The sequence below is a fragment of the Mustela erminea genome, chromosome 12, assembly GCF_009829155.1.
Source record: "Mustela erminea isolate mMusErm1 chromosome 12, mMusErm1.Pri, whole genome shotgun sequence".
Taxonomy (NCBI): Eukaryota; Metazoa; Chordata; class Mammalia; order Carnivora; family Mustelidae; genus Mustela; species Mustela erminea.
In genome coordinates this window covers 18,564,035-18,591,619 of record NC_045625.1, presented here as the reverse complement: position 1 = coordinate 18,591,619, position 27,585 = coordinate 18,564,035, and the positions used below count along the sequence as shown (strand labels likewise).

Sequence of the window (27,585 nt, the reverse complement as noted above, 5' to 3'; positions counted from 1 at the left end):
AAGAAGTCATAAGGGTACGTCCCTAATCTGTTAGTGCTAGTGTCCTTAGAAGAGGAGGATCACCAATGTGACAGAACTCCCCCTCTCCCTCTTTCTTTCTCTCTGTGCACACAGGAGAGGTCGTGTGAGGACAGACTGAGAAGGCAGCCATCTGCAAGCCAAGAAGAGAGGCCTCACCAGACTGAATTTTCCAGCACCTTGAATTGGAACTGTTATCCTGTAGAATATGTAAGAAAATAAATTTTTGTTGTTTAAGCCAAAATAATGGTCTGTGTTATGTTTCTATAATAGCCTGAACAGACTAATAAACATATTATGTTTTCCACAATAGTCAGTTTTGTGGAGGTAGAAATAAACATAAGACCAAGTGGCTACCCTCAGAGGTCTTAACATTAGAATTATAAATAAAATGGAATCACACATTTAATACTTAAGGAACAAAGTAGGAAGGAATGCAAATGACTGATTTTGTGGTATAGGGTACTACTGCTTATGGAGTGTGAAACAAATGAAAAGAATTGTTGAAGAGTGGTAGTTGGAAAGGACAGAATCTAAACTAAGCCTTAAAAAGAGAGAGGATAAGATACCATCAGAGTATGGAGGAGATTATGTCATTGAGAGGCAGTTCCTAACTTTGCTAAATTGTCTTATTCATCTGTCTTATGACTATTTATCTGTATGGACAAGCAAGGTAGCCGGAGCAAGGGCTGTTGTCAAAGGTGGTTGGGAAATTCTTGAGTGGATAGGAAGACATGGCTAAACCTTAGATAGTTATAAATTGACCTAAGTATGCTCTGGATGCATGTGGGAATGATATGTACATATACATATACATATACATATATACATATACATTCATTCTCCTATTTAATTGGAAAATACTCCTGAATATAGTTCAAGAAAATAGTTGAGATGTATTTGGTTTTTAATTGGTCACTTTGCAAATTGGCATTTTTCTATGCCCATGTTATTCTTACACTTGCTTCTTCAGAGATGACCATGTATGTCAATTAGATGCAGTATTTGGAATGTTTATTCTACAGAGGTCCTCCAACTTTTTTTTTTCCTCCAGGAAGATCTTATCCCAATGATAGAATGTATCAACATGATTCCACGTGATTGTCTCCTGCAGGACAACAGGAAGTCTTTGTGAAATCTGGAGCAGGGTGATGGTAGGGAAAACTGAAACAGTAGGACTGAGCACAGGTCTGGGGACTAGAAAGCACTGGCTGTGCATTTAATCAATTCCTACCCACACATCTCCATTACGTCCTAATTATATTCATACTTGAGATTTTACCATCTATCCATGCAACAGCTACTTTGGGCATCTACTCCCTGGTTAGGCAAAAACAAACAAACCCCCCAAACAACAGCAACAACAACAACGAAAAGGAAACAAACACTTCTTTTGAGTAGGCTTTCTTATTCAAATTAGTTTCCTAAATAAGAATGTGTGGATCTCCGATGTAGGCCAGCCCATTGAAAAAAATTATTATGAAGAAGAGAAACTTGGCAAGTTCTTTTCTTTTAAGCCAGCATAACCCATCTTATTTGTTTACTGGACGAATATTCATTAATTGCACACTCTATTGCAATCACTTCAACTCTCTTTGCCTTACACAAAGTCCTTCCTTCCACCACTTTCTTCCCAACAATTCTTAGTTTTCTCTTTCTTTCTTCTTCTTCTTCTTCTTTTTTTTTTTTTTTTTATGAGGAAGGGCCATGGGCCAAGCTTGAAATGCTTTTGGACTTTCATCCAACACTTTTTTGTGTGTTGCTAAATGACTTAAATTTCCATCTAAAAAGGCCATTAAAGCTGCTGGTTGAGACTCTGAGGCAATGAGTCTAGGGTAATAATGACCAGAGTATGGGTTGAGTGAGGATTTTTCACTGTCGTATGTCAGAGACTTACACTGGCACAGCCAAATGCTGCATTGTTTGGAGGAAGGAAATGTGATTCTTGAGGGTTTTGTATTTTGCATTGGCTCACAGTGGTCTGAGGGCAGGTGGATATTTTTCGTACTTTGGAAAAGACCCATTACATCTTTGGTGTGGAGGAAAGTGCCTTGGCTTAAAAATTAGACACACCTGGGTTCAATGCCACTCACTAGCTCTGTGACTTTGACAAGGGACTTCTCTCTCACCATGACCTTATTTGTAAAATGTGAGTGGAAGTCTTTCCAAAGGGAATTATGGATTAGAAATTTGTCCGGAAAGCATCCAGCATGGTGACAGGTCCATAGTAGGCACACATTTAAAAGGAGCTGCTGGGGCACCTGGGTGGCTCAGTCGGTTAAGCCTTGCTTGGGTCCTGATCCCGGGATCCTGGGATGAGCCCTGAATGGGCTTCCTGCTCAGTGTGGAGCCTGCTTCTCCCTCTCCCTCTGCCTGCAGCTTTCCCTGCTTGTGTTCTCTCTGTCAAATAAATAAATAAAATCTTAAAAAAAACTTTTTTTTTAAAGAAACTACTGTTTTGTTGTACTCCTAAGAACAAAACGTAGCCGTGAGTCCAGCTTAATAGCTTTTCCTTTGCTTAAGCTTGAGCTTGACCTCTGCACTGAGTCCTGTCTTAAACTCTGTAGCAACCTGGATTTAGATGAAAGAGGCCCTGTAGAAACTGCTGATGGGGGAGGAGGTAAACCTTATGAAGTAAATTTTCTAGTACTGGAAATATTTACACCAGAGAGGAAAAAGATAGGGAGCAAATAATAACCTTTAAAAATGTAAAATATTCTCATGCAGACAACTGGCTGGTTAATGTCTCCCTTGAGGATAGACTTAAGGATAATTACTTTAGACTGTAGTTGTGATAATTTAGGTTAGACGTGAAGGGTCATGCTCTGACAGTAGGGCTTTTAAAATTTCAGAATGAACAACTTATCCTATAGAGACTTTTAAAAAACACAAGCAGATTCTTATCTTTATAGGAAGAGACCAGGCAATGGAAGGTCTGGAAACTATCTTGCAGGAGGAACGAGTGTGGATTGTGTGTGTTTAGCCTTTATTTGAAAAAGCCAGGGTTGAGAGGGACAGGATGACCACGTATAAATTCTAGGGAAGTGGGATCTGGCTAGTCCCTTATGTCCTCAAAGGACAGAACAAGGGCCAATGCATGTTTATGTTGGGGTGGGGAGGAGGGATGGTTACAAGAAGGCAAATTTCAGCACAACAGAAGAAATATTTTTCTACTTGGAACTCTCCAATAGAAAGAGCTTCTTTGAGAACACAGCACCACCCAAGGCACTGGAATGTAGACTTGTGTTGAAGAACACAACTTCTGTAGACACACTGTCTTGGGTTTGAGTCACTGTTAACTTTCTCTTTCTTGGGTAAAATGCTATCTCCTAAGCCAGAGTCACATCATCATTAAAATGTGATACAAGGGTTCTCAAAAGATTGTTGTGAAAAGTGCAGGAGACAATGTGGGTAGCAGGGATGGCAGGGCCTTTGTCAGCAGTGGGAGCTCATCAAAGGGAAGGTTTTGTAGTGAAAAGTATGACCTTCAATTAGTATTTTTTCTAGAATTTTCTTTCTCCCAACTCTTGAAATCTACCTTGGCATATACAGATCTGTTTTTAAAGCAAAGATAAAAGTTCTATAGTGAAGTAGAGACTCCTCTTTCGTTCCCAGACAAATACACTTTTGAAGATATGGATGTAGATCCAGATCGAGGTCTACCTATATTTTATGATAAGATTAAAGGATCTAGTTGAGTATCAGTGTTTGTAAAAGAGAACAGCAGGAAGAGACACAGTTTTGCATTGGCTCAACACATAGACTGCTGGGGTTACACGCTTAGGACAAAGGGGCTATTTCCAAGCTTTACATGTTGCCCTGCTCTTTATCCTGTCTCAGCATATATTCTGGGTGCAGAAAAGTAGTGCAGAGTGGACTCTGCTTTGTATCTTTATCAAAAGTAATTTTTAGATCCAAATGAACTGCTGTGCTTTTTTTTTTGAGATTCTTTAGATCCCTCCTTTCCTATGAATTTCCCAAAACATAATTAGTATCAAGAGAAAAAAAATACCATAAACATTCCTCCATGAGATAGAAGGTTCAAGAAGAGGCAGAAAACTTTGAATGCACTGGTCTAGAGCTGTAGTGTCCAATATGGCAGCCAGCAGCATGAGCGGTTGTTAAAATGAAAATGAATTAAAGTTAAATACAATGAAAATCTCCATCGTTAGTTGTAATATTCACAGTTCAAGTGTTTTATAGTGGCACACAGCCAGTGACTAGAACATTAATGCAGCCAAAGAACAGTTCCATTATGGCAGGAAATTCTACCGAGCAGGATTGGTTGAGAGGACTGTTTAGTGATATTAAATCCATGGTCCAGACAAGGAAACTGAAGTTCAGAGAGGTCAGAGAGAATCTGTATGATGTTGCTTAGTGTCCTGTCTCGTGAAAATGGGGGAGTACCTCAGGTACATATGGCAGGAGACTCATGTAAGAAGATGGTGTCTGTATGGTAACTCAGCGAAACATTAGAAAATATGTATGTGCAGCATAATTTCTGTTATGTTTTTTGGACCTTACATGTCCAAACATAATCCAGGTACAGGTAAGAAATGGTCTTTATGGCTATTGTCCTCCTCAAATCTGAAGGTACATCCATCTTGCCCCAGACCTGCATCCTTCCCGAACCCTGCTCCCCATTCTACCCTTGGGATAGGAAACATTTTCTCTCTCCTTCCTTCCTTCCCTCCTCCCTACCACCCATCCTCCCCTCTTCCCTTCTCTTTCTCTCACTTTCTTTCTTTCTTCATACTTCAGAGCCCCAAGTTCTCTATGAGTTTCTTCTCCTCAAATCATAGCAGAGAGATAAGCTACTCCAGGACCACTCTGGGTTTGCCTAACATCTTTTCCTGCTTGGCCTCACCCTTCTCTTGGAAGCTGGTAGAACCTGTCAGAGATAACTTATGACTCTCTTTCTGTTGACCCATATACTACTTGGCTCCAGAGTTTTTGAGAGGACTCAGTCCCTTCCCTTCAGCAATATAAACCATTCTGTTGATAAAGTAGCTGGGTGTGAGAGAAAGAGCCTGATCTTTGGAAGGAAATAGACCTATGTTAGAATCCAGCTTTTCCACTTAGTAGCTGCTTCTTGTGGCCATGGGTTCACCCCTTGAGTCCCACTTGCCTGGACCCCCCTACATGGCTATTTCTACATCTATCTCATGGTGTTTCAGGAGAATGGAGTGAAGTGAGATATATGTTAAACTACTAGCATGGCACGTGGCATACAGCACGTGGTTTATATATGGTGGCTAATAATAACAGAAGCAATAGTAACACTGGTCAAATAGAGAATGGACCAGAAAGGAAACTTTGCATCTAGAAGAGATGGGAGAATCGGGGAGATACATCATGATTATAATAACTATGTAACAGGTAATAACGGAGACTGGTCAACCCAAGTCTATGTATGTTTGAAGTGGAAGGAGGCTGCATTCTTTTGAGGGGCTTAAGAAAAACATGTTGAGAGATGTGCCATCTGGGATGGGCCTGAACTGATGGGTGGCAGTTTCGGAAAGTGGATGGATACAATTGCAGCATGTGGGTAGAATTCAAAGCCTGTGGAAGTCTAGAAAGGGAACAGAGAAAAGGCAAGGGACTTGGAGTCCATGGCTGATGTGGAGAATAAAGAAGATGACAAACATGTCCTTTTGTGGCTCCCTGCTAGAGGCAGAGGTGGGGGTCACGTGGATGGACAACTGAAGGTTAGTTCTACTCGGGGGTCAAAGACATGCAGGGGAGTGGAAAGGAGTGAGCACACACAGTTGGTAGAAACAGAGTTAGGAGTAGGAGTATATGAAAGGTCAAGGTGAAGCTGGCACTGAGCCCAGTAAGCAACATTGTATCTCTCTAAGGATAAGTGTCTAATTGCTCAGTGTCCTCTGTCGAGAGGACTAAGTAGAACACAGGCTTCTGTCTTTAGTCCCTGGTCTCCAAATACTGGCATAATTACTGTTGCACCCTCCAGATTTAAAGAGATGGAAATAATGGTCCTGAAGACTTTTTTATTTTTTAAGTTGGGGAGGGCATTAAGCTGTTAGGACTTCATGGCTGTTTCAACATAAAAATTAATTCTTGGTTCACCTTCTCCGGTATTAGATGTTACCATTGTAGGATCATTTCCCAGATCTTGGCATCACGGATTTTTATTCAGAACATTACTCTGAGGTGACACTTCATTTAACAGGAGAGGAAAGCAGGTCGGTATTGTGGTGCCATACCCCAAGGGCTTTCTGGTTAATAATTTTACACTTTAAGGTGCCTCTTATCTGGTGATCAGATCTGCGCCCACCCCATCTCTAAGAAGAGCTGCTTTGTAGAAGCAGCGTGACATAAACTATCCGTTATTTTTAGGCACCTTGCCACAGGACAAAGACCATTGCTGGATAAAGGAATCAACAATCTTTGAATTTTTCCCTGGTCACAGCTGGAGAATAAACAATTTCATTTTTAGATAAAGCTTCCAACTGGCTAGAATCATATTTCAGAATTAGTTACTTATGACTTCATTTTCAGTGGTTCCCAGAATATATCTATCTTGTTGACTTAGGCACGCACATGAAATATCCTAGGTTGGGGGCAGCGAGGAGGATTCCTAGTGTTTAGAAATGCCGATGAATCTCTTTCCACTGCATGAGGCAGCTCACACCAAATTTTTTCTTCTTGCTTACAGGCAAGAGAATTTTATCGCACACAGTCATTTAAGCATGGAGTTGCTTACATGGGCATTCTTAAAGGTTCTAGAAATTCTTCACCCCTTGTCCTTCCCAACATCCATAAATTCCTTCTTGGAATGTGTCAGGAAGAGAGAGGAGCCAGGAAACAGCCTTGAGGGTGGAATTTTTCCGAGGACATCTGATCCTTACAGTTAGTGAGGCCAGCACAACCTGTCTTAAAAGAATTAAGAGAACTCTGACTGCCAAACCAAAGCACCTCCAAGCCCTAGGTGTTTGAATTCCAGCACTGAAAAGCATTTATCCATTCATGTAGCATGGTGACTTAACCGGTGCCCAACTCAGATGCTACTGGAGCCAGCAATCATCCCAGAGGGCTGAGAATTAACTCATTTGAAAAATTATTCATTCTCGCATTTAACACAGATAAGTTGAATGAGTGCTAAGATAGCCCAAGGGATAGTGAGGTGTCTGAGAGACCCATGATGGATCATTCTTGCTCTCATTAAATTCATGGTCCAGTAAAGGAAACAGACATGTCAACAGATAATTATAGGGAAGAATGATAAATGCTAAAATGGACCATTATCCAGGGAACGTCTGCAATGTTTGAGAATATCTATTCTAGAATTAGTCGAGTACTATTGAACCCTGGTTCTGCCACTTGCTCTCAGTTTGACCCCTATGGAATTGCCATTTTTGTAGGTCAGAAATGGTTGGATAGAAGGTAACTTCATATGGTTCCTTCTAGTAGCTACAACCTTCGGTATGTAACTTTGCCTCTCTGAGACTCAGTTTTCTTGTTTGTAAAATGATAACACTAGTATCAACCTCAGAATAAAGTTCTCTCAACTAACTGCAAGTGGCAGAAAATGAGATTAAATGAGATAATATATGAAAAATATTTAGGACAGTGCCTAAGGGGGGAGAGATCTCAGAAATCTGTGCGTGTTGTTATTGTGTGATGGTTTCTGTCCTTGATTTGGAAAAGGCAGTTATTAGAAGGCTAGTCTCTGAAGGATGGGAGATTTATAAGGGATGGCGGGGAAGCCCCCTCTTGCCCACTATTCCTTTTTCCTTGGAAGTGTACCATTGTTAGTGCTTCAGTTTGTCAAGGGATAGGGATACTCTGAAATCCACAGTGGAGTGAGAACTTAGAGGTCACAGCCCTGGTTTTTCTCCTGGTTTATTTATTCTCATCCGGTAGCAAGAAAGGCAAGTCTGTGAGCCTAGGGTGGGGCTCTTTTCTGGGAGGTCAGTACCCCGGCCAAGAGGCAGTGCTCCTCCTGGGATGGTTGTCCATGCTGCTCCGCCAGGGATTTCTTCAGAAGAGGCTACTTGCGGTTGACTCTTTTAAGACACTACTCCTGACGGGAAACATTTGGCTCAGCTTCTCAGCACTTTCCATAGACACAGACAGACATGAGTGAAAATCAGTTTTGAGTGGGGCTTAAAAGCAACTGTAGAAGATCATGGAGTAGGGGGGTGGCAAATTTGTATTACCAAAACACATCCTTCTAGTATACGTGGCAGGCATTGCTAATCAGCACCTATCCATTTCCGCAGAGCCTTGCTTTCCAGTTGGTATGAATACATCCCTCCAGGCAGATACATCTGAATCAGGAGATGTAGTACAGGCCTTGAAAGGGAATTACTGAACTGAAACCTCAGAGAAGGTCCGTAGCTAATTAGTGGTAAAGTTGATATTAAAACTCAGAGATCCTCCCTCTTGGTCAATGAATTTGATTGAGGTTTATCTTCCCCCCCCCCAGCTACGGAAAGCCCTTCAAAAATAAGAGCATCTGAGAGGTTTCTAGTAATTCTTAGTCTGGGGTCTTTGTAAAGATACTTCAGAAAGAAGTATCAGCAATAGGGTCTTGGAGAGACTCTGTGTTATGAGATTTCCAGGTTTATTGGTCCTGTAAGTTTTCTTCAGTTTTCCATCCATCCATCCACCATCCATCCATCCATCCACCCATCCATCCATCCATCATCCATCCAACTAACCAACCAACCATCTTTTCAGTACATAGTTATTAAATACCTACCATCTGCCTGGCCTTGAGTGAACCATGAAGGATACAACAATGAGGAAGATCAGCATGTTCTAATCATAAAGCTTATAATTTCCTCCTGAAAGTTCACAAATGCAGTGTTTTTTAAAAATTATTATTTTTTATCTTTTCAGAGAGAGAGAGAGAGAGAGGGAGGGAGAGAGAGTGTGCATGCATGTGTGGGGTTGGGGAGGGGCAGAGGGAGAGAGAGACTCTCCAGCAGGCTCCATGCCCATCAATGGACAAATGGGAACCTGACATGGGGCTCAATTTCACAATTCTGAGATCATGACCTGAGCAGATATCAAGAGTCAGATGCTCTACTGTCTGAGCCATCCAGATGCCCACAAATTTATTTGATTTTAAGTCCATGTACTGCAGATTTAATATTTGTGATATTCTTAAGTGTCATTGAAGATTGCAAACATGGCACACTCTCAGGCTGACAGCAAGAGTCTAAGTGAGAAGATTCTTTTAAGAGACACTTGCTATTTATTTACTATGGTTTGCACACTGTGCTAAGTGCTAGGGAGACTCTGAAGAAGGACTTATTCTGTTTCCAGAAATCTCAGAAACTAGAACATACACAAGGTTCAGTAGCAGTGCTGGCCTGAAGAAGGAATTGAAGAAAGTATCAGTCTGAGCAGGTAAGCTCCCAGAGGGCTTCCTGGAGGAGGAAATGCTCAGAACCACCAAATGTTGATTGAAAAGGCCTTGAAGGTAAGGAAGAGTTTGAAATAATAACAATGCTAATGAAAGTCATAAAAAGGTCATCTACGACCATTCCGTGTGTGCTTATTTTGCTAGTAAGTATCTTAAATTTCCAATTCTAAATTCTTACAAAATGGTATGAGGCAGTATCTTTATTCTCATTTTGAAGATGAGGAAACTGAGGCAGAGAATATTTATGTGGCTTATGCAAGTTCAGACACGCATTAAGTAGTGGAGTCAAGACTTGAACACAAGTCCATCTGAATCCAAATAAGTGCCCTAAACCACGGTCTTCCACAGCCTTTAGTGCTGGAAGGCTAGGGAAAAGGTTGTGATTCAAGACCAGTCCCAAGCTCTATCTCCATAACATTCAAACACCAGGCTCAACTGGGAAAATCTCTGGAGATACTGTCAAAGCCCAGTTATCAATGAGAGAGGGTACCAGATTTCTTGAAGACTGCTCAAGAGCCCCTTTGCCATCTCTGAGTGGACAAATCTATTTGTCCTTCAAGATAGAGCTAAAAAAAGTCATCTATTGTGAGAAGTTTTTTGGGTAATTTTTTCCCTCTGAATTCGCTTGAGTTCTTGACTTGATATGATTTCCATCATGTGTCATTCTAAAATTGATTTTGGATGACTTATTACATATGTATATCTTCCTCTTTTAGAGTACAAGCCAATTCTATCTTGTATTTATGTTGGACTATAAGGAGTTAGATTGAATGGAATCTGTCAGCTCCGTGTAGACATGAACTATATCTGAGTCATTCATCTCCTACTACCCAACACCAAGCTCAGTGTCTACAACATAGTGAAGGCACAATATGTTTATATTTACATGAAATAAAGCTGAATATATTTCTTGCTTTGAACTTACACATAGCAGGGGTAACTATGCATGGAACAACTGAATGAACAAATACTCTTATTTTCCTGATAGCTCTCAGAGAATCAGTTCTCCTGTGATCTCTTCTAGGACAAGATGTATCAAGGAATTGACTATAGCTGCACTCCAGGAATTACTTCATTTTAATTCACTCAGCTGTTCACTGGGTACCTACTATGTGCCAGACACTACACTAAGCACAGGGAGACCAAGATACATTGGGCTTCTTCCCATGAGATTCCAGGCAACACCTCAAGGGTTCTTGAGAGCCTGGTACTGTCTGTGTTGAGACAGACCTTCCACAGGAACAAAGTAAACTCAACTAGACCTTTAGTAGGAGACAAACTCAACCAGGCCTCTGATGTACTCAGTGTAAAATTCTGGTTTCAATGGGAATGAAGCCTCCTCGGTTATTAGTCAGCAATTCTTTCCATTTCAAGGCAGTATTTGTTGTTGGTTAGATTAGGTCACTCTTTCTTCTTTTGAATTTTGACTTTTCACTACTTATTTTTCAGCTCCCAGAGATTTGAGGCTCTACTAAGACCACGTAGTGGAGAGTGCAGCAGATCAAAGGGCTAGAAAATGAGCTTTGAGGCACAGTCCTGCCAACCACTCACTGTGGGACCTTGGGCAGGTCCCATCCACTCTCCTGTCAAATAAGCAAGAGTGTGCATCCCCAGTCCTTGACTCTGGTTCTAGGGACCTGTGATCCATTACTAATTTGGTAATATTTCTGCTGAACTTAAATTCGGACTTCATTTTAGACCCATGTCAAGTAGCCAATATTAAGTACAGCCCTCTGCTCCCCACAAAATGTTTCTTTCTTTTGTTGTTTGGCTGAAGGACTGGTGGTGCTTTGTGGGTTCCTTCCTCCCATCCCCCAAACAGAAGTTTCCTTACCAACCCAATTAAACTCACAAGTCTTAATCCATAAAATATTTCCATCCAGACACAATAATGAGATTCATATTTGTGGTTTAGTATACCTAAGAAAAGCTCAGATGAAATATGACTAGATCCATTGATACATTCAGACCACAAACTGCCCTGGTGTGGTCTGGTTTCAATTTCTGAAATAAAAATTCTGCAGAGCACTTGCTTTCTCTCTCCTCTTTCTTGCCTAGACAGAAAGGAAAATAAAAAGTGGGTCCGACCAAGTGGCAACAATATAGGTTCTTGTAAAATTCTGGAAAATTGCTCCAAATGTAAATTTCAGTTCATTTCCTAATGGAACAATGACCTCCTCTGGCCTTTATCCAGAATTTCAGGAAATTTAGTTGACTCTACTGGAAGTAGGTTCCTGAGCTCTTGAGCCAAAGCAAAGAGATTAGAGCTTTGTTTAGAAGGGATGGGTTACAGACTGACTCATACCTCAACGTTATATAAGAGACCTTCTGAAAAGGGCTCTGGGACATGGTGACCCCTGTGAAACTGTTGTTAGCCACCCAATGCCAGAGATGTAGCCTTGTAAGACTTTGGAAATTCTTAAGGAGGCACTGGGATGGGATAGAGAAGAATATAGCCTTTAGAGCAGAAAAACTGGGGATCAAACTCTGCTTACCTGCTGGGGAGCCTTGGACTAAAACCTATAACGTTTCTGAATGGTGGCTTCTTCAGCTATAAAATCAGGATCTTTCCAGGACTGTTGGAGACAGTGACTAGAATAATAGAGTTATGAATGCTACCTAAGGGTTAGTATCTGTTCTGCTTTTCTCTCCTCTTCCTCTGTGGCTTCCCTTATTAGGGAGCTCCTCAGCATCAGACATAAGAAAAAATAGCAATATTATAGAGGTGGTTCAAACATCGACTGAGAGGTTGAACTGGTTTGGGATGCAGCTGAGTTTCAGCTTCCTTGTCAACCTCAGTGAGCTGATATGGCCACCTGGCGCCATGGCCTCGTCTGGACTCAGGGGGTAAAAGTGCTGCAATGGCTTAATAATGAACTCCAGGGGTCGTGAAGTGAGAGAGCATTGATATGTGTGCCAAATATTTGGCATAGCAAGACTAGATGGCTTTGGCAATCTTTTCTGAGCCAATGTGCTGATATTTGAATGAATGGAATGCCGATTGAGACCTGAGACAGAGGGAACCAGATGGAGTGTCTGATGATATAAAGGCCGGTATGAATCAAGTGCAATAAAACTTGATGCATTTTGATAGAAGTTGACTCCCGAAATGAAACTATGCCTCCAAAATTGGAAGCAGGACACTGGACTCTCAGGGAAAACTAGCACTGCTCTGGCAATTAATTTGTGTGATACACAAGGGAACATACGTTCATTGTCTCTTCTCTCTTTCTCAAATGGGGCCATTTCTATGCTTCAACAGGAGCTAATACCGACTGAACACACCTGTGCCAGGAATCGTGCTGCCTGTCTTACTTGGGTTATTTTGTTGAATCCTCTCCAAGGCCTATGAAGTAGTTGCCTTTGTTTGTTTGTTTGTTTATTTATTTTTCATTTAGGGATGAGGAAACTGAGGTTCACACCGCTCCAGCTCACAATGCGAGAAAGGGGCAGCAGGGATTTAATTCAGAGGGACAGACTCATGTGTTAGAGAGCCCATTCCTAACCCTCGGCTTTACTGCCATCTTTGACTGATGTCAAAGTGTGGTCTGCACAGCAAAGCAAAAAGGCAAACTTCAAAACGACCCAGTGGTCAGGGTCCAGGGTAACTACTGACAATAAAAGACCTTTACTTCCAGAAAGAGTTGGAGAAGTTGCGCATGAGCCTGAAAAATAGATATTTTTAACCCCTGACTTGGGTTTAATTAGCTGTATAACTTTAGGTGGCATTTTGTAAAATGTAATCTACAACATGTTGGCAGGTATTAATGCAAGGGAAAAAAAGATTTCCTAGTTAAACATGTTTGGAAAATGCTATTTTAAACCAAATGTTATTTTAAACCAAAAAATTTTACAGCTTTGTTTACTTCGGGGTTTTCCAGGGTCTTTAATGGGTTTGTGTTCATCGGAAATCTCCAAGAGGGGGAGAGTTTATAGTGTTTTCCAAACCCACTTGATTATTTTGTGTTTGAAGTATGTCACGGGATTCGGTTTGGTGGCACACAATGGGGAAAGTGCAGATTTGGAACAAATCTACACCCACCTCCTTCCATTTCCTTACACGTTCGATGGGAGTAATGACGATACTCAATCATGGCCAGGCTCTGAGTGCAAGGCTTGTGGATGGAAACTTTCCACCAACGCAAACCGTGAGTAAGGCAGACAGTATCACACATATTCTCTGCCTGGAACTTTAGAGACGCCCTTTTTATTTTAAGATTTATTTATTTATTTGAAAGAGACCATGAGCAGGAGAGGCAAAGGGAGAGGGAGAGTGAATGTCAAGCAGACTCAGTGCTGAGTGGGCCTCAACCTCATGACCCTAACCTCACAACCTGAGCCAAAACCAAGAGTCAGATGCTTAACTAACTGCGCCACTCAGGGGTCCCAGCAGATGCCCTTTAATGGTGATGGCAACCTTAGCCGTTAGGAAGTGCTGTTCATCTTTTATTGTTATGAGAGCTGAAAGCGTCAGAAGGTGAAATAGCTTGCCCAGCCAGTACTTATGTTATTTAGAATTAAGAACTCAGTCTTATAATTCCAAACCCTATACTCTTTCTGCTACACCAAGTTATCTTTTTAAGTAAGATTCACTTTATCTTAGGTTTAAACAATATTTATGCAACAAATATCACAGGGATACACAATTCTACTTACATGAGTAAGTAGAATTTTTGGATCCCTAAAATGGGGCCCCTTAGGAGGGCGGGGCTGGGGAGCCGGAGTGCATATGGCCATTTTATGTACAGTTTCGAACTTGAGGGGAGGCACAGAGCCAAATGTGCTATAATATCTATGTCTCAGGCAAATCTTTAAAGCCCCTGGAAACAGCCTACTCTCTTTGAGTCTGGCCTGGAGAGAAAGTGAGTAAGTGAGAGGAAGATAAAGTGAGAAGTAGCAGACAGAGGAGCTTAACAAATCTCTCCTTTCTGGAAAACTGGCCCTCATGCTATGTATGACCAAAAAAAAAAAAAAAAGAGTACTGTTTCCAAGAAATCAGTCAAGGCATGAGAGTCTTGCAGAGGGTCTAGAAATTACAACTTTCATTTTTAAAAGAATGGACTTTTATAAACAAACAAATAAATAAATAAATAAATTTGTAGAGATGGGGGAGTCCTTTCTGGACAACAGCATTTAATTCAGCATATGTCAGGCAAGTCAACAAATTTAGCCTGGGAGAGATAGAAGACAGAGCAGGTTCCAGGGGAAATCGAGGGTGAATCATAAAAATGAATAACTCGGGCGCCTGGGTGGCTCAGTGGGTTGAGCCGCTGCCTTCGGCTCAGGTCATGATCTCAGGGTCCTGGGATCGAGTCCCGCATCGGGCTCTCTGCTCGGCAGTGAGCTTGCCTCCTCCTCTCTCTCTCTCTCTCTGCCTGCCTGCCTCTCTGCCTACTTGTGATCTCTCTGTGTCAAATAAATAAATAAAATCTTAAAAAAAAATGAATAACTCTTCTGTCATTCTTCGAAGTTTCTTTCAGTATTATGTTTTTGGAAGGGGGACTTACTAGGTGAGCCTTTATTTCTGTTTCAATTGTTTCATATGTGTAAATATAATAATATACACCTTGCTAGGTTGTGGTGATTGGAAATTAGGTATCTAAAGTTAGCACACTGGCAGGAGTCCATATCATTTCTAAGTGACCAGAGAGTAAATATTTTAGGTTTTGCAGCTAGATGATCTATGTCACAAAGACTCAAGTCTACAACTGCAGAAAAAGTAGCCATGGTCATGGCATAAAGGAATGAGCATGGCTGTGTTCCAATAAAACTTTATTTATAAAAATAGGCTGCCACCTGGTGGCTTCCTGATGGTTGTTGGACTATAGTTGTAAAACCAGATACAGAGTGAACTGGACAAGAAGGAAACTAACCTTTTGTTGAGAGCCTTCTATATATCTGTTTTGTGCCATGCCTTATGCTAAAAGCTTTTTATACATGCAATCATTTATCTTGTCATTTGTCATGGCAACCTGGTGAGACAGGTATTATTATGCACATCTGAAAGTTAAATTGAGATTCAGGGAGATTCAGTGACTGGTTTAAATGAACAGCCAGCATTTGGACCCTACCTTGTGACTCTAAAATGCGTGCTCTCAATTACTACCCAGGCTGATTCATCAAGCAACTTCTTGTTTATATAAGGTGAAAAAAAAACTGTTTTTTAAAGGTTTTATTTATTTATTTGACAGACATCACAAATAGGCAGAGCTATAAGGTGAAAATTTAAATTACTGCTGCTCGGTAAAGAGAGAGATCAGAGCCCAAGCAGACACCTCACCTTCCATTTCCTAGATCTTTAGCGGCAATCTGGTGGCTGTCTGTGTGTAACCACCGAAATATTTGACCTCTTTCTCCCAGAGCCTCTGGCTGGACCTCAAGTTTTGTACACTTCCCCTTTGGAGAATGCTTAAGCCAAGGTGTACTGTTTGCAAACACTTATTAGTTTTTAGGCAGTTGTTGGCAAGTTTCCTTTGGCCTGAGATGGGATTCCAGAGTCTGCTGAAGCCTGGCTGTGCTCATCGATCAACTCAGCCAAAAAGAGCTGCTAATTAGGGTGACACCCCACTTCTCTTTACCTCTAGAGTTAGGTTTTCTTGCTCTGGGCATTCCTGTTTCAGCCCGGGTGGTTTGCTGGGCTTTTACCATAGGTCTAGATGAGTGAGAGCAAATTTATAGTCCTTTTAAAAATCTATGAAGCCTTGTGCTCTAGTGCAGAATTTACCAGAATACATTCCAGAATGTTTTTAGGTTCGTGTCCTGTGGAAAATGGCATTTGTGGTCAAGTAACTTGGGGGACGTGGGTTAAACAAAGCTGAGTAGGTTCCTGCTACAGGATTTTTTAGATCATGTACTCTTCTCCCCAAAATCTCCCACTGGCTTCTAACCACACTTAGAATAAAATCTAAACTCCCAGCAGAGTACCTACAGAGCTCATTTCTCTGTTTTATTCAGATCTCTGCCTAATGTCATCTCCATGTCTCACCCTTTGAAAAGGACACCCCACTCAAAACCATCTCATTACTATGTTTTCTGTTTCTTCTTAGCAAATAGTTGCCTGAAATTGTACTCAAACGTTTATTTGATTCCTTATTATCATCTATCCTCTTCCTCCATAATGGAAGCTCCACAAGGAGCTTAAAAGAATCTTGCATGTCCTCTTATCTACTTTATCTCCACCTCTAGAATGTGAGCTAAGAATTCCTGGGGCGCCTGGGTGGCTCAGTGGGTTAAAGCCTCTGCCTTCAGCTCAGATCATGATCCCGGGGTCCTGGGATGGAGCCCCGCATCGGGCTCTCTGCTCAGCAGCGAGCCTGCTTCTCCCCCTCTCACTCTGCCTGCCTCTCTGCCTACTTGTGATCTCTCTCTGTCAAATAAATAAATAAAAAATCTTAAAAAAGAAAAAAAAAAAAAGAAAAGAATTCCCAAGAACAGGACACAGTGGAAAGGATTCCCTAAACCCCTTTGTCCACAAAACACTTTTAGAGTTGCATCTCATGAGAATGTTGCTCCACGGGCCACAGTTTTAGTAACTGCTTGTCTAATGGAGCTTTATTCCCCATGACCATTTCAACAACAGGTAGCAAATATGACAATAAAATGTTTATACCCGACTGTGAGTTTTTTACTAAGCAATGCACTCACCCATACACCATTTAATCATCACAATAACCTTTTGGAGTAGGTGCTAACTATTTTGCCTTTACTATGGATGAAGATGAGGGTAAGAGAAGTTAAGTAACTTGGCCAAGATCATGTTGATAAGAAAAGAGCAAGCCCTTGAACCCAGAACTAATGCCAAAGCCATACTCTGAACAATTAGCTGATCCTCTCCTGTGCTGTGAATTTCTCCATGTCCTAAGACAGAGAACTCTTTGTCTCCATCCCTCCCTTGAGTCCTTCCCTTCCTCCCACTGGCTGTAGACTGATCCTTGTTATAACCTCCAGATAACAGGATCTCCTGTGACTCAGCCTCAAATCCCCAGACAGGCCTCCTCTGTCCTTGGTACTGGTTTTTCCAAACCCCAGGCAGGGCATGCTTTGTCCAGAAGCCTCCTCTGAAAGCAAGGGCATTCCTTGAAGTCTGTGCCCTGAGATAGTTTCCTGTCCTAGAACAGGGCTGGCTTCCTTCTGTCATAAGTCACAACAGTTGACTACACAGTAGTAGTAGACAGTAGTAGACAGTAGACAGTAGTCTACACAGTTGGAAGCCCAGGGGGCAAGACATGAAAACAACCTCAAGTTTTGGGCTTTCTAAATAAACTCTAGTGAGGAAAGAGAAGTCCAAATCTGGGACACAGTAAGAACTCCTGTCTGTGTTTGAAGGTTAATTTTATTCCAGTTGTGCTCAATTTCAGATGAACCAGATACAAATTCTCCTTTCAAGAACTATACTGGCAGGAGCAGTTGATCTATGAGCAGACAGCCAGTTCCAGAATGATAAGGGTGATGACAGAAAAAGATACAGGGTCGAATAGGATGACAATAAAAGGATATCTCCTCTATCCAGAGGAGAGAGGTGGTTTTTGAACTGAATTTTGAAAGGAGATTATGAATAGGTAAAAAAAACAAGGGAAGGATATTATAGGAAAGAGGGAGTGGCATTTTCCAGGGCATAAAAATCATTAAACAGTTGGTGTTGAGAGCATGGATTACAGCTGAAGTACAAGATGTGTTTGGAGGTTGGAGGCCAGACCATGAAAGAAATTGAATTCTAGGTTGAAGACCTGAATTTTTTCTGTGGCCAGAAGAGAATCATTTAGGAGTCTTTAAGACTGGGAAGGTTTACCTACAACCCAGTTTGAGGGACAGATTGAAAGGAAAGGCTGGTGGGATGGTAGCCGCTGGGAAAACTATTGCTATGGTCCACCTGTGAAATGCATGACCTGAACTAGGATGATGAGGGAGGGGTTGGGGAGTCAGTGAACTGATTTACTCGTTAAGGCAATAGAATCCACAAGATTTGGAATATGGTGGTGTAGGAAAGAAAAAGTGGAAAAGGAGAAAGAATTAATCCCAAATTTTAGCCTTCATTATATCTGCTGAGAGAGGAATAGGTTGGGAAGGGGAGAAATTGGATGAGTTTCAGATTTTGTCACTTCAAATATCCTGCTTTCGAATGAAATATATTTGAAGTCACTGCCTTGGATGATCCTATCCTGAGATATTCAAGAGGAATGATGGTTCCCCAGTGAACTAGGACGTCTAACGCAAAACACCTGGCTCCATCTTATACATGGAGGGAAAGCATAAATAAGACACAGTCCACTCTAGTGGCTGTCATAATTGTTGACTGCCAATCAGAAGTGCAGATGGCTTGGGTGAACTTGTTATTAATAAGAAGTTGTCAGAAATAGGTGACACTGGAGTGCTGGTTGGCAGAAGCTCTGAGATGGGCCCCAGTGATACTGCTCCTCCTGTTCAGATCTTTGTGCAATTCTCTTCCCTTGAGTGTGGGATGGCCTGGTGGCTTATTTCTTACAAAAAAATATATGGCTAAGGTGATGGTATCACTTCCACAGTTAAGCTGTACAAGATGTCTGTTTGTTTGCAGGCTGTCTCTCCCCATCTCTCTTTTTCTTTCTTTCTCTCTCTCTTTCTCTCTCGTTGGCTTTGAAGAAACTAATGGCCATGTTGGAGAAGTCCATGTGGCAAGGAACTCAGGGTGGCCTTGGGCCAAAAGACCTCAAGAAACTGACTATAGCCAACAACCATGCAAGTGAGCCTGGAAGCTAATAATTCCCCAGTTGACCCTTCAGATGAGACCCCAATTCTGGCCATAACTGTGAGTGTAGCCTCAAGAGAGACCATGAAGTAAAATGTCCAGCTAAGTAAGCTATGCTCAGATTCCTGACCTAAAGAAATTTTAAGATAACAAATGGATGTTACTTTAAACCACCAAACTTTATGGCAATTTATTACGCAGCAAGAGATAACAAATATAGTGGCCTCTTGCCTCAACCCATATGTGCTAAAGCTGTTCAGAGAATAAGAATCCAATAATTTTCCCTTTTTAAATAATATATTAAATCTGACATTTTTTTTTATATTGTCCCTAGCTTCCAAAAGCAAGAGTCAGAAGACCTCAGACTGAGACCTGACCCTGTTGCCAGCTGGCGTGAGATCTTAGAGAGACTTTTCCCTCTTCTGAGTCTCAGTTTCACTATCATCCAAATAAGCGGAGTTAAACCAGGCCAGCAATTTACAGAAACTTTATTATTATTATTATTATTATTATTATTATTATTTTGCCACAGAACTCTTTGACCAAATTACATTTCATGAGGAAGCTCTGTGTACAAAACAGATAAAAGTGAAGGGCTTAAGTTAAAATCAGATTGAATGGAGCCCCTGCTTGGCCTCCCCATCTCTCCACGGCAGCCCCCAGATCACCTTGGAGGTGGAGCCCTGGCTTAGAGGCTGCCGATGAGCCCTTTTAATGTCAACATCCTTTAGGTTCTCCGGAAAAATTTTTTAACAAACCACCTCTGATTTAGAACACTCTCTAAGTGAGAACACTCTACTGTGACATATCTACATCAAGCCACCTCCGTGTGACCATCCCAGGACCCAGGGCTGGAGTTTCCCAGAGAGCAGCTCGCTTCCCTTGGGGGCAGCACCAAAGGTGCCGGTACCCAGCATGAGATGATTTTTACTTCCCTGAGTTCCCTAGCAGGTGGGTTCTCTCCCGCTCCTTGCGTACTTGCTTCTCCCAGACTGTTTCTTTCCTAACCAGAAAGTTGTGGCTTTCTTGTCTGGATGTATCCCCATGCTTTCTTGGTATTGCTGCTGTTGCTGTTATTTTGTATCCTGGTGCCTAGACTGGATGCAGTGTTTGGGAGAGGCTCTGGCTGGCTGAGAGCCCAGGGCTGCTTCGGGCTCCCTTGTTCTGGCTGTAGTGTGTCACTTCTGCAGGGAGGCCACGTGTTCCTGCTGGACCACATGCCTAGAAAGTTCCCCAGTGCACTGCCACGAGCCAGGAGTTCCTTATGCTGCACATGTAGGCTTAGAGCTCTGAACAGAAACATACTGACTTGCGCTCAGTATTCAGTCCCCTCCATCTTTCTTTCTGCCAAGTATGGTTTTGCCCCTGAACATACCCCTGGATGATAAATTTGAGTTCTCCTCCTCCTCCCAAGGATCCCCTGGCCTGAAGTCCAACACTGGCAATTCTCTTATCAGTTAAGCATTGCTCTCTCTACAGAACAGCCCTTTAAAAATGTAAATATTCCCCTGGAGAGTAACCTGCTGTCTTTAACGTCCTTCTGAAGAAAACCCGAGGGCTGAGGGGCACAGTGAAGGTATAGTTGTGGGAGCTTTCCACTCTCCACTTTGTGCAAATGACAACCATTCTAGCCTCAGTTTACCCATCTGTAAGGTTATCTATGGTTGCTGGGACAATCTAAGAGTGAGGCATGGGAAAGTCATTTTATATGTTTATAAATTTATGTGCATCCTATTTGGTCAAAACCTGACCCAACAGAGAAAAATGTTTCAAAAGCCATGGAACATAGTTCAGAAGCGAGGCAATGCTGTGCTATTGTTCCATTTCCTTTGGGACGGCAGAGAGTTTCTTCAACAATAACTTACTGGGGGCCTGGTACCTGTCAGCAGGTGGCGAGGCTTTGGGGAAAAGGAGCAAGACACAGTTGCTGCCTCTCTGATGACCTTGATGTCAGGGGTGTGCAGTTAGGTGGGGGGGTAGGGGAGGGGATTATCAAAGTATTTACAATGCACAGAGGTCAGTCGGGGAAGCAGAGAGTTCTGAGGGAACTAGGAGAGGGGTAGCTGAGCCAGCCCAGGCTAGGCATGGCTTCACGAAGCTGCACTTGCTTCTGTGTGTGCACCTGCTTCAGGTCTCGGGCTGGTGAAGGGCCCCAGGTGTGGATCAATCTTCACCCTGGGCTGCTTAGAGTCCAGTAGAAGAAACACATTGCATCAGGAATTATACACTAATTATTTCATTACAGTTTCCACAGGAAGTGAAACCAGAAGGAGCAAGTCAGAGATACCGCCAGTGGCTGCCCCGCTGAAGAGAAGAACACGGGGTTCTCATTCTCTTTTCATTCTCTCTTAGAGAGGGTGTCCAGCCCTCTCTGTTACCAGAAAATGAATAGAATTAAGGTGTCAAGCTTGACGTGCATATCCTAATGGTTTTATTTTATTTTTTTAATTTATTTAACAGACAGAGATCACAAGTAGGCAGAGAGGCAGGCAGAGAGAGAGGGGGAAGCAGGCTCCCTGCTGAGCAGAGAGCCCGATGTGGGGCTCCATCCCAGGACCCTGGGATCATGACCTGAGCCGAAGGCAGAGGCTTTAACCCACTGAGCCACCCAGGCGCCCCCTATCCTAATGGTTTTAAGTATGTGTTCAGGACTTGGAGCTGGGTTTGAGTTCTGGCTCCGATATTTACTATCTTTGTGGAAGCTACTTAAACTTTTTCAGCTTCAGGATCCCTATGTTGATGACTCAAAGGCAAAATGCCTGTAGAGTTGTTAGGAAATGTTAGCTATTACAATCACCCCCACACCCCAGCTAGAAGCCCTTCCTGGACCTGTTCACGCAGGAGTTCATAGCAGCCAACTCACCTCCTCCAGGGCAAGAGCTAGCCACTGTTTTGCTCTGAGCAAAGCTGTTAACTTTCAGAGCTTACAAAATCTCTCCTGCTCTTGACACAGGGTGTTTGGGGGATGGGAGTGGGTGTCAAAGGACCAGCCAAACCTATTCAAGTTACCATGGCTATAGAATTAAGAACCTGTGAATTTCAGGAAATTGCAAAAAATCTGAAACAACTTGGCATGATTTTTTTTTTCCACTTCCATTCACAAAGAGACTAGAAATGCACGTGGAAGGACATTTCCTTGCACAGTTTGCGTTCAGTGTGGGCATTTTGCTCGTAATCCTTCACGGAGGGTCAAAGGATACACTGACAGAGCTCAGTGAGGTTATGACTAAGTAGAGGCCAGAGATATGACACAAGGCAGAAAGAAACAGAAAAACAATTCTAGGCTTGAGGCATTACTGAAAGAAAAGTCTGGTTACCAGGGTTGGAAACAGGTAGGCACACAGACTATTCCCCTCTACCAAGAAGTCACGTGGTACACGCAGCCCTTTATGATAAGTAAGGCCTTTTGTCGGGATGGGGTTATTGCCTGGAGATGGCAGGAGTTTGATGGGGTTTTCCCTGTTGGAAGGGAGCCTTCGTCTCATGTTTCCCACATGTTGGAGATGTTCAGATTGGCCGGGTTTAGATTCACGGGAATCCCCTCTGATCTTCTCAAGTCGAGAAGTAACTGAACTATCACCCTCATCTCTAGGACTTCAGGGAAATTTGTGGCTTGGAGCCTACAACCCTTTATTTCCCGATCGTCTTCAGATTCACTGCCCCAAGGCTGGGCACACTGATCTCACTCTGTCCCCACATCAGCCCTTTTACACCAGATGCTCGGCTTAGCTGGCTCTCAGAGAGGGTGTGGGGCAGGTGCGGTCCTGCTTCTCCAAGCAGGGCTCCAGCTTGCAGAGCACAGCAAAGTATGTGCCTCCTTTCCTGGGAAGAAAACCAACAGTAATGACCCGACTGCTACCTTTAGTGTCATTCTCTCTCTCTTGGGGCTGAAATTCGAACTTTTCTGTTTCCAGGCAGAGAACTGCACCACTATAAGCTGACCTTTTCTGGGCACCATGAAAAATGATATATGCAGGGCTATTCTGTAAAGTCAATAGATACCAATGTCAGCCGGGGCTTCTCTACCATCTGGCCAATGACTGAAAGAGATCATTCAAGGTTCCATAAGGGGTCAACCCTGCCTGACGTCAGGAAGCAATAAAGCACCCTGGAAAGAAGAGTAGCGTTTTAGAGAGTGTGGGTTCAAAGCCAACTCCGCTCCTGACTTATGGAAAACCCTCATGTGAACCACTTAACTTCTTGGGGTTTTCACTCTCTGTCCATAAAATAGAGGAGTGATTTATAACTTGCAGTGTTACACTGAGAATTAGATAAGGAATGACAAACTCTATCACACAGTTAGCCTCAATGTTAATTACTGTGTGTATGTGTTTTATCCTCACCACAAGGAGCTGTGTATCTGGGGTGAGCTGAATGTCTGGTCCTTTCCAAACTAAAGTGACTTCAGTGTGGAGAGACTTGTGCTTTATACCTGTTAGATAGCTTTGCTTTCCTTGTAAGAAAACGTGGCTGTGTGTCTACAGAAGCCCAGGGGAAGAGCAGAATAGGTGTTTTTAGTTCATCGTGAGCATCAGAAGGGGGAGAATTCAGGAGGACATGTTTTTCAATCTGTCAGCTTGAATTCCCTTCCCAAATTCCATTCTGGTTATATGATCAGGCTACTGCGTATTTATGGGTGGCCACAGTCTGGCTGGAGGGGTAGATTTAGTCAGAAAGGAAGTTTTTTCCCCTTCTAAAGACAGCGAGCACGAGAAGCAGCAGCATTCAGAAAGCACACGGTGAAATGTGTTTCTGATTTGGGGGTCACCGGGACCTGGGTCTGAAAAGTGGCTCCATCACCCTGCATTCTGGGATCTGGAAAAATTATTCATCCTCTCTACTCTGCAACTTAGTCTTTATCCAATAAGCATGGTCCATTTCTCAGAGACGTCGTGTGGATGTTTCGTGAGATGATGTGCACAAGAGGGGCACAGAATAGACTAGGCTCTCCATGATCATTAAAATAAATTAAAATCAGCATCCCGTGTTAAGCCTTTTATGTTTCCCATATTCTTGTCTACTGTCTTACTCGGGGAATCGTATGGATTCCTGTTCCAGGTGGGGACCCGAAGGGGCAAACTGCAATGCAAAACAGCAGCCTGAATGTGCACTGCCTTGTTTCATGATTTTTAACTGCATTTTGTGTCACTTAAGGTTCTGGGGAAATGTCCCAAAGGGCTGAGAACAATGGGGTGAGTTTCAGACCCTCCCCTCCCACATCAGCCAAAGCAGTCCCACATTTACCTCCGTACTGGAGTTCTGCCATCAATTTCATTTAATGAATGTTTCCACAACTAAATATAAGTTTGAAAACCACTGTCTGAGAACATGGATTTCAGATAAGTCCTTATAAACTGAGAAGCAAGAAAACTAAGAAAAACCTCCATTTATTGAGCCCCTACTACGTGTCAAGCACCGAATCTGCCATATACTATCTCATTTGGACGTCACAAAAGCCCAGAGAGATACAGGTCATCACCCTCTTTATATGGACAACAAAACTGAGGGTTGGGAGATCAGTAACTTCTTTGGGGGGAGGAGACAAGCAGTTAGTAGAAGATGAGATAGGGAAGCTAGGTTTTTCAAACAAAGCACAGAGAAAAAAAAAATCTTCAAAGACTGTAGAGTTGGTCATACCCCTTTTAATCCTTATCCAATTCACACTTTTCTGAGCAAACCAGAGAATATTCATAATGTGTACGCATTTCTTCCCCTAAACGCCGTCACCCACCTGAAACACGTATGGTCAAAGCACAATCACCTCTATTGCAATAGGCTCCGATGCACACAATGCCAGCAAATTTCCCCCAGATTTCTTTAGTGCTGAACAAACCTCCCCCAGTCCTCCATTGGGCTGACCATATCCAAAGGGCAAAGCAGAAAGCTGGCGGGGGTGGGCAGCAGGTTTTATTTCTAAAGAACATATGGGAAAGCTTCATAAAAAGTGGCGGTGGGGGGGAGTCCACAAAACATGAAAAAGAGGCATTCATTCTTCAAGTGGGCCTCCCTGTCCTGCTCTCACTCTGGATGGAGAGCATTTCCAAGGAGACCCCCCCGCAGCATCCTACTTTATAGCTGACAGCTTTCGAATCTGCAAACGCCCAAACTCAGAACCTTGTGCATTCTGGAGTCAGAACCCGACATTTACATCCAGCCCTAGGCTGTTCCCTTTCCCCTAACCTGTGCCAAAACAACCTCCTGCTTGTGAAATATAGCCAAGTCTCCGACCTGCCAGCCCACTGAGACGCCCTCAGAACAGGAGATGAAAAGAAGGGGGTTCGGGGTAGGGGGTGAGGAACACATGAGAAACAGTCCAAGATTGCCTAAATGCCTCTTTTAACTTCCAAGGTGATGGCAGTGTTTGACAAATGACAGTGATTTTTCCAAACTTCCGGTTACTGAGCACTCACTTTCCCAATGCTTTATGCTCCATTTCCTTCTCATAATGACAACAGAAGTTATTGTCCCCATTTTAGGTAAGTGGACACTGAGGCCCACAGAGGTTGCAGATTCTCATCATGGTAACATCTATGATAGTGGTGGTGGGGACACCAAAATGACCGACGCCTGGCTTCGAAACCCAAGCTCCTAATCCCCTTGTAGCACTGAAGAGAGAGAGGAGCCCCTGTGCCCTTCTCAGAGTCTGCCAGGTAGATCTTCCCAGCCAGGGGGCAAAGGGTTTCTCAGGGCTTTCTGTGATGAGAGGTGAGGAGGGGGAGGTGATTCTAGAAAGATGCAGGGTACCACTGGCTCTAAGCACCCCAAGACATGCACAGGTACCCAGCCCAAGGATCAGTGAATCAGGAGATACCCAGGGGGAGTCCCCCTGCCCGTGGGTATGCATGGAAGTTGGGGTCCCCCCTCCCACCTCGTGTTCCAGCTGCTCATCTGGCCCTAGGACTTGCCTCCTCCCTTCTGTTCTTCAGCCCTCCTCCCTCTCTCTGTCTAAACACAGGGAGGATGTGGTGGAATGAGGGATGGATACAAAACTTTTGTACACTGCAAGGTGAGCGCCGTTTAGATATACAATTTTATTGTTCTGTCATCCTCTATCGGATGACTTCCCTTAACCTATCCCAGAGCAAGACCACAAACGATCTCCACCTTCAAATTCTACCAATCTCCCCCGCAGACCAAAATAATCACAGGTGAATCAGCCAGGCAGGGAGTTAAGAGATTCCCACTTTTCCTCTGGAGGACGCAGAGCTAAAAACTTTACAGAAAGTTCCCTCCACGTGCGACTGCTCATAAAACTCAAACAACCCCCCCCCCCAAACCTCCAAGTCTGGGAGGGGTAAGCAGAAGACAGTCAAGGTGCATCTGATCATAACAAATACACCGTTTTGCCAACGGCGAAGACACGGAGGAAGTTTTATAATGATGAGCCCACCGCCCCTCTGGCACCAAGAATGCAAACAGTGCGCCATAACGATCTTTGGTGATGCGGGTGAAACACACTTACCTCTCCGGAGTTGGGAAGGACCTAGATCCTTGAATGAACCAGCTCCATGGAGTCAGTGCCTGGCTGTGAGCAGCGGGGCTCCCACGTGCGCTGCCCCCAGCGTCACCCGCAGCCACACAGTCTTTGTGCGAAGAGAGGCCGGCGTGAGTCTGCGCTCGCGGGAGAGCAGTGACAGTAGGCAGGCTGTGGCCAGCGCAGCCAGCTTTGGCTGGCTTATATAGCAGCTCCTGCCTCTGTAATGGGACGCCTCGCCTCCAGACATCCTTTCCTACTTTTTCAGTTGGTGAATTAAAGGAACAGCCCTCCCAGCGGAACAGGGTTAGCTCATGAAAGACTCACTCACTCCCTGCTCCCTGCCAGGAAAGGAACCCATTTGCATACAATTTATGGCAAAAGTAGGAATTCCAGCTTCCCTCCTCTGCCTCCTCCCCTTCTCCACCCCCAACCCAGACCCAGAGCAGCTGTAAGCTAGGTGTGATTTTTGCTTGGCTCCCCAAACGGATTTTCTCATTGTGAGACAGAAGCCCAGGGAATGAGAGGGCGCAGGACCGGCAGCTCTGGCTCTGCTGCTCAGGCGGGCTGGAAACGCCACCGCTACCCTGGGCTCGCGGCGCGCTGGGGCTCTGCTCCGCAGCTGCTCAGTGGCACCTCCAAAAGGAAAGGGGCTGAGCCCAGTTCCTGGAAAGAGGACCTAAAGCCCTGCAGAAGCCTGGGGCGGTTGGGTTTCTTTGGGCCAGCAGAGAGATAACCCAGGGTTAGCTGTCAGCAGCAGGGCAGTGCAGGGAGCAGCAGATCTGCCCGGCTGGTCTTCTGGGTGAGGGAGCCTGCCCAGCTGCCCAGAGGCTTCACCCTCCCAGCAGCCCCCCTCCAACGCCCCCCCTCTATGAGGGGCAGCTTTGTGGACAATGCCCATGTTCCGTGAATGGGCCCGTCTTCTAAGTAGCACCTCCGGGGGAAAACCTTTCTGAAGTTTTCTTCTGAGTGCGG

General features: G+C 43.6%; 1 protein-coding gene across 9 annotated transcripts in view; it reads right to left on the bottom strand.

Moving 5' to 3' along the window:
- TNC (tenascin C) overlaps positions 1-27,317 on the bottom strand; it is a 93,039-nt gene extending 65,722 nt beyond the window's left edge. The window contains exon 1 of one of the 9 annotated variants that reach the window (XM_032306237.1): positions 26,599-27,317. The gene's annotated coding sequence lies outside the window, so the exon portion shown is untranslated. The remainder of the gene's footprint in view (positions 1-26,598) is intronic. The other 8 variants (XM_032306245.1, XM_032306239.1, XM_032306238.1 and 5 more) reach the window with 8 other exon arrangements.
- Between the last annotated feature and the right edge of the window lie 268 nt (positions 27,318-27,585).